This window comes from Girardinichthys multiradiatus, chromosome Y (genome assembly GCF_021462225.1).
Source record: "Girardinichthys multiradiatus isolate DD_20200921_A chromosome Y, DD_fGirMul_XY1, whole genome shotgun sequence".
In the NCBI taxonomy this organism is placed as follows: domain Eukaryota; kingdom Metazoa; phylum Chordata; class Actinopteri; order Cyprinodontiformes; family Goodeidae; genus Girardinichthys; species Girardinichthys multiradiatus.
This window is the reverse complement of record NC_061818.1, coordinates 11,610,124-11,625,418: the sequence shown is the minus strand read 5'-3', so window position 1 is coordinate 11,625,418 and position 15,295 is coordinate 11,610,124. Positions and strand designations below refer to the sequence as shown.

The following is a 15,295-nucleotide window of genomic DNA, read 5'->3' as shown; positions in this document are numbered from 1 at the left end:
ACTGTCTTCTTGCATCAAAAAGGTCTCTGGTTTGAATCCCAGCTGAGGCCTATATGAGTGGAGTTTGCATGATCTCCCCAAGCATGTGATAGTTCTCTCCAGGTGCTCCAGTTTTCCCCACAGTTCAAAAACATACTTGAGGGTAATTGGTTTCGCTAAATAGCCGTTATGTCTCAGTGTGCATGATTGTGATGGACTGACAACCTGTCAAGGATCCATGGCACCAGTTATAGAGAAAATAGAGAAAAAGGATGGAAAAGACAAAGCAAAACACAAAACCAGCCAAAGAAAATTTAAACTTACCTTTTATTTTATGAAAGTAAATAAAAACCTAACAGCTGTAGCTATGACTTTTTACTTTCCCACAAGGTTTTGATCCTCTCTGTGCTCTTTCTTTGGCAACTCCTTGTTTTAAAATGCTGCACCATTGCTTTGAGTGTTTAGCACCGCTAATGAGCTCCAATTTAAGATCATAGCCCCATAATCCAAGATGAACAGACCCTTAAATCTGCTTTAACACAGGCTAAATTACTTGGGATGTTGAATGGGGATCAGATCTCACTGGATGCTGTAGTTTGTCTGCTCTAACCTATGCTGACAGGGACTGTGGTGTGTAACAGCAGCATAGTACATCAGAGGCGTAACCCCCTTCAATGGAGCAATATGCTTTGCTATTTGCTGCTGGTTCCAGATGAGCTTTATTTCTTTTATTAGCGGCAGCAGCTAACCTATGCCTTGGGTTTGGGGCTAAAGTGGCAGCACAAAAAAAACAAAAACTAATAATAACACAGAGGTTTGACCTTTCGTATGAGTTTAGGTAAGAGGTTCGGGGTTTATTTGTTGCCAAGCAACGGCACTACTGCAAATGCACCATTCTGTCGGACAATTTTATAATCTTCAGAATTTAGCACTAAGTTTAAGAAAGAAGAAGGCGGATATTAAAGGAGCATCGTATTATTGCTGTTTCAGGAATTATTTATACATAAATAAAAATGTTCCCGCACAAGTGTTTGCAGTGTTCTCTGGGTCTAACACAGATCATTTGGTCAATTTGGGCTACAAACATTTAATTAAAACCATCGGTCACATTTTAAAGCTTCATGACACGGACCCTGACACCATGCTACTGCTGAAATCCATGAGGAGTTTGCTCTTGCCTTTCTATTCAGGTTTGTTGGGCACATTCTTCGTTATGTATACATATAAACAGAGACAGTAAATGTCTGTGGCAGCTCAATAATACTAATAATTCCCCAATATATTTTAAGCTCAGTTGGCAAAGATTTATACTTTTGTTCAGTGGTTCCTTAATTTTTTTTATGACAGGTACCACCCTACTGTCAAGACATTTTAAGCCACACATCAACAAGAATCAGTGTTTTCTCCTGTTTTTTTATTAAAGAAAAGAAAGACAGAGAGAAAAAAAACTCATCCATTTGTGCTGCTTGGTTGAAAGTGTCCAGGTAGTGCACTCTGTGTCTCCATCAGGGAGAAACAGAATCAAGGGGCTGCACAATAACCTATGTACAGGTCCTTCTCAAAATATTAGCATATTGTGATAAAGTTCATTATTTTCCATAATGTCATGATGAAAATTTAACATTCATATATTTTAGATTCATTGCACACTAACTGAAATATTTCAGGTCTTTTATTGTCTTAATACGGATGATTTTGGCATACAGCTCATGAAAACCCAAAATTCCTATCTCACAAAATTAGCATATTTCATCCGACCAATAAAAGAAAAGTGTTTTTAATACAAAAAACGTCAACCTTCAAATAATCATGTACAGTTATGCACTCAATACTTAGTCGGGAATCCTTTTGCAGAAATGACTGCTTCAATGCGGCGTGGCATGGAGGCAATCAGCCTGTGGCACTGCTGAGGTCTTATGGAGGCCCAGGATGCTTCGATAGCGGCCTTTAGCTCATCCAGAGTGTTGGGTCTTGAGTCTCTCAACGTTCTCTTCACAATATCCCACAGATTCTCTATGGGGTTCAGGTCAGGAGAGTTGGCAGGCCAATTGAGCACAGTGATACCATGGTCAGTAAACCATTTACCAGTGGTTTTGGCACTGTGAGCAGGTGCCAGGTCGTGATGAAAAATGAAATCTTCATCTCCATAAAGCTTTTCAGCAGATGGAAGCATGAAGTGCTCCAAAATCTCCTGATAGCTAGTTGGATTGACCCTGCCCTTGATAAAACACAGTGGACCGACACCAGCAGCTGACACGGCACCCCAGACCATCACTGACTGTGGGTACTTGACACTGGACTTCTGGCATTTTGGCATTTCCTTCTCCCCAGTCTTCCTCCAGACTCTGGCACCTTGATTTCCGAATGACATGCAGAATTTGCTTTTATCCGAAAAAAGTACTTTGGACCACTGAGCAACAGTCCAGTGCTGCTTCTCTGTAGCCCAGGTCTGAGGAATGTGGCACCTGTAGCCCATTTCCTGCACACGCCTGTGCACGGTGGCTCTGGATGTTTCTACTCCAGACTCAGTCCACTGCTTCCGCAGGTCCCCCAAGGTCTGGAATCGGCCCTTCTCCACAATCTTCCTCAGGGTCCGGTCACCTCTTCTCGTTGTGCAGCGTTTTCTGCCACACTTTTACCTTCCCACAGACTTCCCACTGAGGTGCCTTGATACAGCACTCTGGGAACAGTCTATTCGTTCAGAAATTTATTTCTGTGTCTTACCCTCTTGCTTGAGGGTGTCAATAGTGGCCTTCTGGACAGCAGTCAGGTCGGCAGTCTTACCCATGATTGGGGTTTTGAGTGATGAACCAGGCTGGGAGTTTTAAAGGCCTCAGGAATCTTTTGCAGGTGTTTAGAGTTAACTCGTTATTTCAGATGATTAGGTTCATAGCTCGTTTAGAGACCCTGTTAATGATATGCTAATTTTGTGAGATAGGAATTTTGGGTTTTCATGAGCTGTATGCCAAAATCATCCGTATTAAGACAATAAAAGACCTGAAATATTTCAGTTAGTGTGCAATGAATCTAAAATATATGAATGTTAAATTTTCATCATGACATTATGGAAAATAATGAACTTTATCACAATATGCTAATATTTTGAGAAGGACCTGTATTTTCCTTTCATGATGTCTTTGAGATTAGGATTTTGGGTCTTTTGTAAAAAATGTTAAATGTTTAAAATTAATCTTGCAAGTTCTGGATGTTTCCTGTTAATGTTCGGTTTCTACTACAATAGCAAAATGGAAATTCTGCCTAAAGCATTTTGAGCATTTAGACATTGGAAGGGACTGATAAATCCATGTGCTAGTGCTGTGGTATATTCCATTTACATTGAAAGTTTTAATGATATCACGTTCATTGTAGTGGTTGCAAATCAGAAAACCAGTGGTTTTACTAAAAGTCATGCTCAGTGACTAGCTTACTATCTGCAACAGGAGCAGATTGAAACATGTTTTACTGATTTTTACAACCCCAATTCCAGTGAAGTTGTGATGTTGTGTAAACCATCCATCTTCTATACCTGCTTCTTCCATACTGGGTCGCTGGGGAGCTGGTACCTATCTCCAGCAATCTAAGGGCGAGAGGTGAAGTACACCCTAGTCAGGTTGCCAGTCCATCACAGGGCAACACAGAGACACAAAGGACAAGCAATCATGCACACATCCATTCACACCTAAAGGCAACTTTGAGAGACCAATTAACCTAAAACTAATGTTTTTGGACTGTGGGAGGAAGCCAGAGTACCCAGAGAGAACCTTCGCATGCACAGAAAGAACATACCAACTCCATGCAGAAAAACCACAGGCAGGGAGTCAAACCATGGAGGTTAATAGTGCTACCAACTGCATCACCATGCAGCCCAAAAGGAAAATATAATGATTTGTAAATCCTGTTCAACCTATATGCAGTTGAATCCACTACAAAGACAAGATATTTAATGTTCAAACTAATAAACCTTTAGTGTATTTGCAAATACTCACTTTAAATTTGATTCTTGCAATATGTTCCAACAAAGCTGGGACATGAACATTTACCACTGTGTTACGTCACTTTTCCTTTTAGCAACACTTAAGTGTTTGGGAACTGAGGACACTTATTGTTGAAGCTTTGTAGGTGGAGCTCTTTCCCATTCTTGCTTGATAAACTTCATTTTCTCAGCAGTCCAGGGTCTCTGTTGTCATATTTAGTGCTTCATAATGCTCCACACATTTTTAATGGGAGACAGGTCAGGACTGCAGACAGGCCAGTCTAGGACCAGCACTCTTTTACTACGAAGCAACACTGTTGTAACACGTGCAGAATGTGGCTTGGCATCGTCTTGCCAAAATAAGCAGAGACGTCCCTGAAAAAGCCGTTGCTTGGATGGCAGCAGATGTTGCTCCAAAACATGTATGTACCTTTTAGCATTAATGGTGCCTTCACAGATGTACAAGTTCCCCATGCCATCACAGATGCTGGCTTTTTAATGTCGAACTGAAAACAATCTGGATAGTCCTTTTCCCCTTTGGCCCAGAGGACATGACGGCCATGATTTCCAAAAACAATTTGAAATGGGAACTCTTCAGACCACAACACACGTTTGCACTTTGCATCAGTCCATCTCACCACAGGCCCAGAGAAGCCGGTGGTGTTGTTGATGTATGGCTTTCACTTTGCATGGCAGAGTTTTAACTTGCACTTGTAGATGCTAGAGTGCTAACCATGTAGATGTCAGAACATTAAAAACAGTTCATTTGATTTTACTCCTTGCCTTTACCCGAAGAGAGTTATGTGACTGATTTAAAAGGATGAATAGTAATTAGGACATTTTTATTAGCTGCTCTCGTCTCCAACTCAGCCTTTTCTCTTATGTAAAATAATAAAATTGAGTTTCTAATCAAATTAGGGCAACTCTTGCTCCGTGGGAAGAGTAGTCGTCTTGCAGTCCGAAATTTGTGAGTTGATTCCAGCTTTCTCCTGTCACATATCAGAAGCCACAAGTTCCCCACTGACCTGCAAATCACTGTATGACTGTATGCACATTTGCATCTGTGATTTGGTGAATATGGGTCTAGCGTAAAGTGTTTTGAGTGGTCGGTATGATTAAAAAAGCACTGTATGAATTCAGTCCATTCAATATAATCCCCTCAATAAATTATTTGTGTACCACAAATGACCATTAATAAGAAAAATTATAGCACAATATCATAACATAGAATTGCATTTTTTTCTAACATGGAGTTAATCTTTGTTCTCTTCATTTACCTTATTATTTCCCATGGCTACCTTTTGTTTTTTTTTTAAACAGAACAACTATTTTAGATTTGGCTGTTGCTGCCTCAGATGAATCAGACGGATGGTAAGGTAAGCTTTATGGTAGAAGAGGGTTAAAACAAATGGCTCTCTGCCACCAGCAGCCATGGAATCATGTGATTGGGGGAAACGTTTGCAGGGTGAGCCTTCTCTGTCATTGATTTTCAATCAGGGAAGAAAAAGGAGGATAACTTCATGGGAGCATGAAATGAGAAAAGAGGGCACATTAATAGATTGCAAAATTAGCTATATTAAAGAAGGATGGCTAAGGATTAGCTGTTTTTCAGCTAAATTACATTTATAGAATTAACAAATTCATGATGGTTTTTCCTGCACATTAAGGAGGCCCTATCTGTTCTTTCTTTCCAGGTAATACCCATAAAATTGATAAGTTTTCACTGCCTGTGATATTTCTGAACCTGCGACATAGTTACAGCTTCCATAAAACTGCTCATAAAGATAATAAAAACAGCATTGGATTATGTTCCTGCTGTCACTTTCTCTGTCACCTTAGCCAGCATCTCCTTTATTCTCTTCTTCTCCAGTGTAGAGACTAAAGACATTAGAGTCTGCAGTAAGGTTGGTCTGTATAATTTGAAGCATTTCACCATTTCAAGTTCTTTGTAGTCAATTATCAAGCTAGGAGGACAGCCAAAATGAAGGAGACAAATATCCTTTTACACCTGCACGGTTTGGAGCCCGTTTTATTTCGAACCAGTGACGCGTGTTTCCACCGATGAAAAGAGATTCCAGGGCACGAACTCTGGTTTAACTCGGGCACTGCAGAATATTTGGTTTTTCTGCATGACCCACAACGTCTCCCATGGGTGGGTCGAAGCTGCAAACAATAGAAGCAACAACTTTGGGGGCAAAGACATAGAACCTACCTTGTGAACATTATATTTTTTGCAAAGCGACACTAATACTGTTACCCATGCCACAGTATACCAAGGTTGCAGTTTCAAGACCTTTAATATTTTCCATCATACCTTTTTAACAACATATCAGAGAAAGTGATGGAGATATAGAGTAAGTCCTGCCCCAGCCCCACTTGCTGCTTCACTCTGTAGGTCAGGCAGTTGAGCTACTTCACTTTTACCTCATCTACAGGACAGATAACTTGAAAATAATTGCAGTTATGACAAGAATAGACAATCATATTTAGGCAATGCTGTTTTAAAACTACAGATGGCAAGCAGCCAAATGCAGGCTAGTCACACTACTTAACCAGCTAATATCAGCTTGATGAGTTAAAGGGCTGAATGGCAAAAAGGTATTATATTCTGTTCAACAGACACGTGAAAACTACTACAAAATTTATCAGGTGTTTTTTTATATTTTTGGCTTTTTTCTATGTATTGGCTGTAACTATAATGAGAACACTTGATGCCTTTCTGTTGTAAATAAAGGCAATTAGACCCTTTTGTACATTTTATTTCCCTTTGGGATTAATAAAGTATTTTTGAATTGAATTGAATTGAATTTTATGTTGTATTTGTTTATTCTGGTTTTCAAACCATGAGAACCAGACTTGTGAGAACTCAGTTACTCCAAGTTTTAGGCTAAAGTATCACTGAAAAACTATGACTAACTGCATACTGTCAGGATCTGTCTGTTAGGGTTGTGTTTGTTTTAATTTCCCTTTAGTTTTGTCATTCTGTCTGGTCCCTTGTTTACCTTCTGTTCTTTGCTTATCTTGTTGATTGGTCACATTCCCTCTGTCTCCCTGCAGCCCTGACCCACACCTGTTCCAGATTCCTCCTGATTGCCTGTCTCTCTGCTCTGTTGTTCTCACTCAACTTCCCTCAGTTTATAGGCGCTCTGGTTTGCATTGTTCTCCGCTGGTTCCTTCCGTTAATACTCCGTTAACACCTTGTTTCCTACCCTGTGTCTTTGCCCTGGTCCAGTCCTGAGTTCTTCCATGTCTGTTGCTTGGATTGTCATGCACCTGCAACATGTTGTTTTTCATCTGCCTGTACCTGGTCATTTGTAAGTTAATTTCTTCATTACCACTCTACACTGCATTTGGATCCTACCTCCAAACTCATCATGACACATACTAGGACAGAATTTGAGGAAAACAGACTAATTAAAAGCAGCCATGGAACCAGTCTGAAAAGTCCATGCAATTTAACCGGTCAAATATACAGGTCCTTCTCAAAATATTAGCATATTGTGATAAAGTTAATTATTTTCCATAATGCCATGATGAAAATTTAACATTCATATATTTTAGATTCATTGCACACTAACTGAAATATTTCAGGTCTTTTATTGTCTTAATACGGATGATTTTGGCATACAGCTCATGAAAACCCAAAATTCCTATCTCACAAAATTAGCATATCATTAAAAGGGTCTCTAAACGAGCTATGAACCTAATCATCTGAATCAACGAGTTAACTCTAAACACCTGCAAAAGATTCCTGAGGCCTTTAAAACTCCCAGCCTGGTTCATCACTCAAAACCCCAATCATTGGTAAGACTGCCGACCTGACTGCTGTCCAGAAGGCCACTATTGACACCCTCAAGCAAGAGGGTAAGACACAGAAATAAATTTCTGAACGAATAGGCTGTTCCCAGAGTGCTGTATCAAGGCACCTCAGTGGGAAGTCTGTGGGAAGGAAAAAGTGTGGCAGAAAACGCTGCACAACGAGAAGAGGTGACCGGACCCTGAGGAAGATTGTGGAGAAGGGCCGATTCCAGACCTTGGGGGACCTGCGGAAGCAGTGGACTGAGTGTGGAGTAGAAACATCCAGAGCCACCGTGCACAGGCGTGTGCAGGAAATGGGCTACAGGTGCCGCATTCCCCAGGTCAAGCCCCTTTTGAACCAGAAACAGCGGCAGAAGCGCCTGACCTGGGTTACAGAGAAGCAGCACTGGACTGTTGCTCAGTGGTCCAAAGTACTTTTTTCGGATAAAAGCAAATTCTGCATGTCATTCGGAAATCAAGGTGCCAGAGTCTGGAGGAAGACTGGGGAGAAGGAAATGCCAAAATGCCAGAAGTCCAGTGTCAAGTACCCACAGTCAGTGATGGTCTGGGGTGCCGTGTCAGCTGCTGGTGTTGGTCCACTGTGTTTTATCAAGGGCAGGGTCAATGCAGCTAGCTATCAGGAGATTTTGGAGCACTTCATGCTTCCATCTGCTGAAAAGCTTTATGGAGAGGAAGAGTTCATTTTTCAGCACGACCTGGCACCTGCTCACAGTGCCAAAACCACTGGTAAATGGTTTACTGACCATGGTATCACTATGCTCAATTGGCCTGCCAACTCTCCTGACCTGAACCCCATAGAGAATCTGTGGGATATTGTGAAGAGAACGTTGAGAGACTCAAGACCCAACACTCTGGATGAGCTAAAGGCCGCTATCGAAGCATCCTGGACCTCCATAAGACCTCAGCAGTGCCACAGGCTGATTGCCTCCATGCCACGCCGCATTGAAGCAGTCATGATTACATGATTATTTGAAGGTTGATGTTTTTTGTATTAAAAACACTTTTCTTTTATTGGTTGGATGAAATATGCTAATTTTGTGAGATAGGAATTTTGGGTTTTCATGAGCTGTATGCCAAAATCATCTGTATTAAGACAATAAAAGACCTGAAATATTTCAGTTAGTGTGCAATGAATCTAAAATATATGAATGTTAAATTTTCATCATGACATTATGGAAAATAATTAACTTTATCACAATATGCTAATATTATGAGAAGGACCTGTAGCAAGAGAAAGAGAAGGGGATATCCAACCTGGTTTGCTTTGCAGTGCTGAACAAACATGTGGAGCGTAAGGAAGGAAACTATAATTGGAAAAAGAGAGATCAGTGATTCTGCTGCACAATAATGAGGAAGTTGTGTTTCAGTGAGGCGAAACAGAGAACAGGGAGAAATTGCAAATATGTTTGGTTTGGGTTGATTTTCAAATGCCCATCAGCTGTTCAGGTGTGCTGTTTGGCCTCTTTCAATGGAACAAAAGCATCACTTCTTGTTTAAGTGATGTCCAGTCAAGTCTGGATTTCTTGTGCCTAATATGTGTGAACACATTATGTAATGAATGTAATGTTGTTTACACTTCTGTACCCAGTGCTCTTTTATCCTCAAATGAGATAATTCTGTTTTTTCAATAATTTTGCTTTGTACTTCCATCCCTACCCAACAGAACCTCCTCTATTGTACTGCTTTTCTCCTGTCAGTATTCACTCTGTTTAGCTAACAGTCTGTTAGCACTCGATCCACACAGTACAAATCTTGGTGAAAGGTCCAAATGATGTACTCAGACCAGTGCATTATTTTTACTTGCATTCTGCATTGCAGACATCGAGGTTGCTGTAGATCATGAAAGATAATGGAATTTTAGTGACAGCGAGGCGTCTCTGTATACTTTACACATGAATAAGTTCCCCAAACTTGTCAGAAGCATTAGGCCCTAAAGCTTGCAGAGCAGCACTTCATAAAAATGGGTCTAAAGACAACAGTGCGGATTAGTTTCATTAGATTGAATATTATAAATATGTCATCAAAATGTTCTTCTGTTAAATATAGCAACGATTTTCAGTAGGAGCTCCTATCTCAACCGTTTTTGTTTTTGTTTTTTTGTCTTGTTTGCAGGATTACACAAAAACTGCTAGAATGAATTAGATGAAACTCCTGGGAGAAATGATCAGGATCACTGGTTAAAGTGTCAACATCTGTTGCTGGTGTTGTTGTGTTTAAGCACGCTTTCTGCAAAATGTGATCAAGTTGATGACTCTTTGTAATCAGCATTAAGGCTTTGGCTCAGTTTAGTCTGCTTCTGCATTACCTCTTAGCTTTAGTTCAATAAATAATGACTCAGGGTAAGATGTCATGTGTTGTTGTTGTTCATCCGTAAAACCTTGAAGCTGAAAGCAGTGCTTACATCATAACGGTACCCTGTTTTTTTTCTTTTATACAGAAATATTTAGAAATAGTCGAGGACAAACAGCCTCGCTCCCAAAATGGCTGCATGTGCCCCACCGGCAGGTCTTTTAAAACCTCTGAACATCCCCTCCAAAACACACAAAACGCCTGTAAAATGCATAGCCTGAAGGAAATGAGATGCAAGGCTTGGTCTCTCTGTAGAGGAAACACCTTGCATATGTAACTTGAGCAGTCAAACTTGTTTTAACTATTTTGTAGTTACTGAAATTGAACACACAGAAATGTAACATTTTTCCCTCATCCAGAATTGTGGAAAATGATTTGTTTTTATGTTATTGTACATGGAGAACTAAATATATGGACTCAGAAATCAAATGCAGCTATAGGTTTGAATCCCACACAGGGCTCCTTTTGCATGGACTTTTCATGTTCTCTACAAGCATGTCTTTGTATGCCAGAAAGTTCTGATATGAACCCAGTGTGGGTGAGAAACATCTTCAAGTCAGCTGCTGGAAATCATGTTAGCCATGTTTCACTATGTTTTTATTTTACCTTTTTACATATTTATAACGTATGTTTGCAATTTCAAGTTTCAGAACTGTTTATTAAGCATGTTTGTGGTTTTTATTGTAATTAATAGTCCATTTTACCCATTTGGATCAGCAGGGTTTCAGATATTTTGTGGCCCCGATATGTTAATAAGGCAGCTTAAAGTAAACAAATTAGTATCAGATCATATAAGTGAAATTGTGCTGAAAAAAGGACATCAAAGATGGATGTGGTAAATATTGCTGATGTGGTCATAAAAGCCAAAATCCATATTATTCCAAAGCTGCCAAGGAAGATTAGTCTAAGGTAAGGAAATCAAAACGGCTAAAGTTTTTATTGACAAGACAAAGCATTACTAAAACCACAGATCAGAAATGGTCAACATATCTCTGATTTGTACATCTTTGATTTAGTCATAGATATTTAATTATTAAAATTTAATAACACTGTCCTGTGTCTCTTTCCCTGATGTATTTTGATTGTTTATTTCATTACTGTTGGAAGGGAACACTGGCAAAAGTCATTGTGTCTTTGCTTTGCAACACTGTCACAGGGATTAATTTGACCTTCACAACTTTATTGACAAATTACCTGATAATTATGACACTCGGTTGCCCAAACTGAAGAAACACATTCCAGTAGGGTAGATATTTTACATGGTAACTAAGCCACCATTGTTTTAAAACAGCTTTACTGACACAATTAGGGTATTGACTGAAAATCTTCTGTTATAGCTATATATTATATACAGATTCATAAAAATTATCTGTCTGAGCTAATATGCAGTAACACACAGAGCCAAGCCCCCCAATCGCTGTAGCTATAATAGGGTTCAATAGTCCTGACAATATAGTCCTGACTACTTGTTAGTTATAAACTCGTAAGTAACAGGGCACTAGAAGGTTGATAGAGAGAATCTAACAAGGCTGAGAGATAATTTCAAGCTGTTTCCTCAAACGAGACGCTACATGATTCATTTGGATGCAACAGAAACATGAATAATTAATCCTTCTACAGTTCTGTAAGCATCTGCTTTTCCTTCTAACAAACATGCCATACAAAAAGCTCTCATGGCTTACTTAAAAGTACTTAAATCAACATCATTTAATGATATGCTGCCTTTCATTATAAAGCTTTACCAAGGTGTAATTTAGCTTCATCCAAAATATGGGAAAACTATAGATGGAACACTTGATAATTCAGGTTTTCAAAACTTCCAAAACTTGATCAAATACATATTAGACCCACAATGTTAATTAAGTGTGATTAAAAAATCTTTAGGACAAAAATATTTGTTGAATCAAAAGTCTGCTTTGTTCGTTTTTATAAACAGTTATCTGTATTTTTAAAATGCTCAACTAGCACGAGCAATAAAGACATACTGAGAGCTAAGCACGTGGATGACATTGGAAATAGGTTGAGATTTATCATTGAGGGGGTGCATGTAAACTGAGGTTAGGTTTATGGTTAAGGGTCAGGGCTAGGACATAGAAATAAAGTCAATGTAACACCCTCACAATGATAGACATGACTGTGTGAGTGAGTGTGGAATTTCTGTAAAACTAGGTTTTAATTTCATTTTACTATAAAGACAAAATGATTTAAGAGCCTTGAGGTTTTAAAACGCGCAGTTAACATGGTTAGCAAGGTTAGCAATACAAAATCAGCAGTCTCTGTTAATTATTCTGCAAAATGTCGTGCCTTACTTACACTCTGCAATTTTCAAAAGGCCACTAAGGTTCTGAAATATCAGCCTTCCTGTTATGCGCAGAAAGTCTCGCTCTCTTGCAGTGTAAGAAGTATTTTGACATTCAGCAAATCCAGTTTCCTTTTTAAAAAGCTACTCACATCTCTGTGCTCTAACTCATTTTAAACACTTCACTGATCCCTCTATGGCTAATTTTGAGTGGACCTAACCGTCCACACTGAAGAGTCCTGTTGTTAGCATGACCTGGACCTGGTGCTTAGTGTGGTGTGTTCACAGGTCGGAAGAAGAATGGATTATTTTCAGATTCACCCGTTAGGTTTGCAGAGGGAGATTGGATGGTGTAAACTTAAGCAGCCCTAACCCAGACAACATATCAGCAAAATGTATTAGTAGCTCTAAATTAAACATGCTTATTGTACAGAATTGTTTGGATTTTTTGCTCTTTGTAAAGTAAGATTATTTAAAGTCTAACAAGATGATCTACCTAAGTTAGTCAGTCAGTCTGCCTTAGTAACAAACCTACAACAGGCTGTTTATTTTACCAACATATGCCAACTCTCATAGCTTGTTGTTTTTGTTTTCTTTAAAAATGTTAGTGTTTTTGAAGTTGAACAAGTGAAAGGTCTGTCTTACAGATTTTAGGCAGCATTAGCATTCACCGCTGTTCTTTGACTGAGACGTTAACATTGCTTCCATTGTCTTTTAACTGGCCGCAGGCATGTGCTTCTTCCTTGTTCCTATAGTGACTTTCTGTTAATAATTACTGCAGTTAGCAGTCTCCAGATCTCTCGGGTTTCCTACACTGGCAACCAATAGCACGTAGCAGCTTATCACACACAGACTTTTGGTTGGTTTCCAATTGTTTTGATAACGTTATCAAGGTCAATATCCTCACTGCTTCTTTGACAGACCACAAAGCAATCTCAATACAAATCTCACCAATGGGGTTCATAATGTAAACTGAACAGCTCTATTCTAAAACATGATGCTGTGTCCAAAACTGTCCATTCGTTAATTGAATGATTTTGGCATAAACCTCAGTAGAAAAACAATTTTTTATCAATTGGAATCTCCTACAATTTCAGTTATCAAAATTCCTGAAGGTATACGGAGGTTTGTTCCCTAAAGCTGACGAAGAAAATTTAATTTCAGAAATAACCTTAATAACAAAAAATACCAGGAAACTTAACTGAAAGTGAACATCAACACTTAATCAGTCTACAAAATCAACTGGATGACATTTACAGACTGAAAGCTGAGAGGTGAGAAGTAGGAGAAGATGGTTGGAAGAAGGGGAACAGAATACTGGTTTTTTGTGACTTGAAGAACTTCATGCTAAAAATAAAATAAAACTAATACTAAATACTGATGGAGACATGATGATCCAAGAAAAATAGAAATAGAAGAATATTATTCAGATTTTATACCAAACTATATGAATTAAAACATAGTAAATATTCTACCTGTCCATTATTGACAATTAAGTTAATTCACACTGACTCAAAACAATCTTGTGACAAACCACTAAAACTACAGGAAGTTATATTTGCTCTTGAACACTTCAATTCTAATAAGTCTTCAGGTGAGGATGGCTTTACCTCTGCTTTCCATAAAGCATTCAGCTTGCACCCTTCCTCCTATTCTAACGAAAGGCCTCATAACTCTAATACCAAAACCAAAGAAAGATTTCCTTCTTATTGACATCTGGCATCCAATCTGCTTATTAAATAATAATTCTAAAATATTTGCACTAATATTTGCTATAGAATAAAAACTGTTTTGGATTACATATTGACGAGACTCAATCTGGCTTCATGAGAAACAGACATATCTCCAACAAGATCAGTTTAATACTTGATTTGATCAATTACTCAGATCTATGCTGTAATGAAAGTTTTATCATTCTTTAGAGTTTTACAAGGCTTTCAATGCAATTGAACATAAATTCATATTCTGTACCTTTTGTGGTTCATATTTCAACAGTGCTATCAAAACAGTGTTTACAAATGTATTTCTCTCTGCTTCACCACTGTATCCAGGTTAAGTGTTTAGTGTCACTTGTCCATCTGTTACGGTAATTTAGTGTAATTTGATATTTTGTGTGGGGTTTTCAGTCTCAGAACTACTGCAAAGCAGCAACCCCCATGGAAACGGCACCTATTCTTTTAATTGCTTCAGAAATGCTCTCAGTATGATGACGCCCCTTGCATATCTGATATGCTGCCACTGATTTAAGCCTCCCTCAGCTTTGAATTCATGCTCATGTTAGTGTTTAGAGTGTTGCCATGGAACACCCAATGGGATGGTGTTGTTTTAATGGGAAAAACCACTTGGCTGGGCATGCACTTCACAGCACTGCTGCTTTGGCCAGGTCCCTGCAGGCTGCTAACACTTTTGACTTGGCTGGGACCTGATGAATAGGCCAAGAAGCACAGGACTTGACTGGAAACATGATCGTTCTCCTAATTTCACTCTAACCACCCTTGTACTTCTTTCACGTCCTTTTGCTCTCACTCCACAAGCACATGTAGTGGCACTCTCGCTGCCAGAGTCAGGCATAAATGGAGAATTATGTTGAGTGTGCAGATAGAGCGAGGCTGATTGAACACAATCAGTGATAAAGTGGGTGCCACTACAGTCACAGCAGGACATGCATGTTGTCAGAATGATTTTACAGGTGAGGCATAGCTGTATTAGCTATTCATTATTAAGAGCTAGGTTATGGTATAAGCTCAGATATTTGAGGGTTGTTTCCCCCCATGCTTATGAGCCTCACAGTTTCATCCCATTAAGAAATCAGCAGTCTATAGAGGCAACACAGTTCAGGTTCATACAAAGTGAAATAAATTGCCTGACCATTTTTG

The 15,295-nt window shown here is 39.1% G+C and overlaps 1 protein-coding gene across 3 annotated transcripts in view; it reads left to right on the top strand.

The window, feature by feature from the left end:
• LOC124864083 (phospholipid phosphatase-related protein type 5-like) overlaps positions 1-15,295 on the top strand; it is a 78,225-nt gene that overhangs the window by 55,733 nt on the left and 7,197 nt on the right. The window lies entirely within an intron of this gene.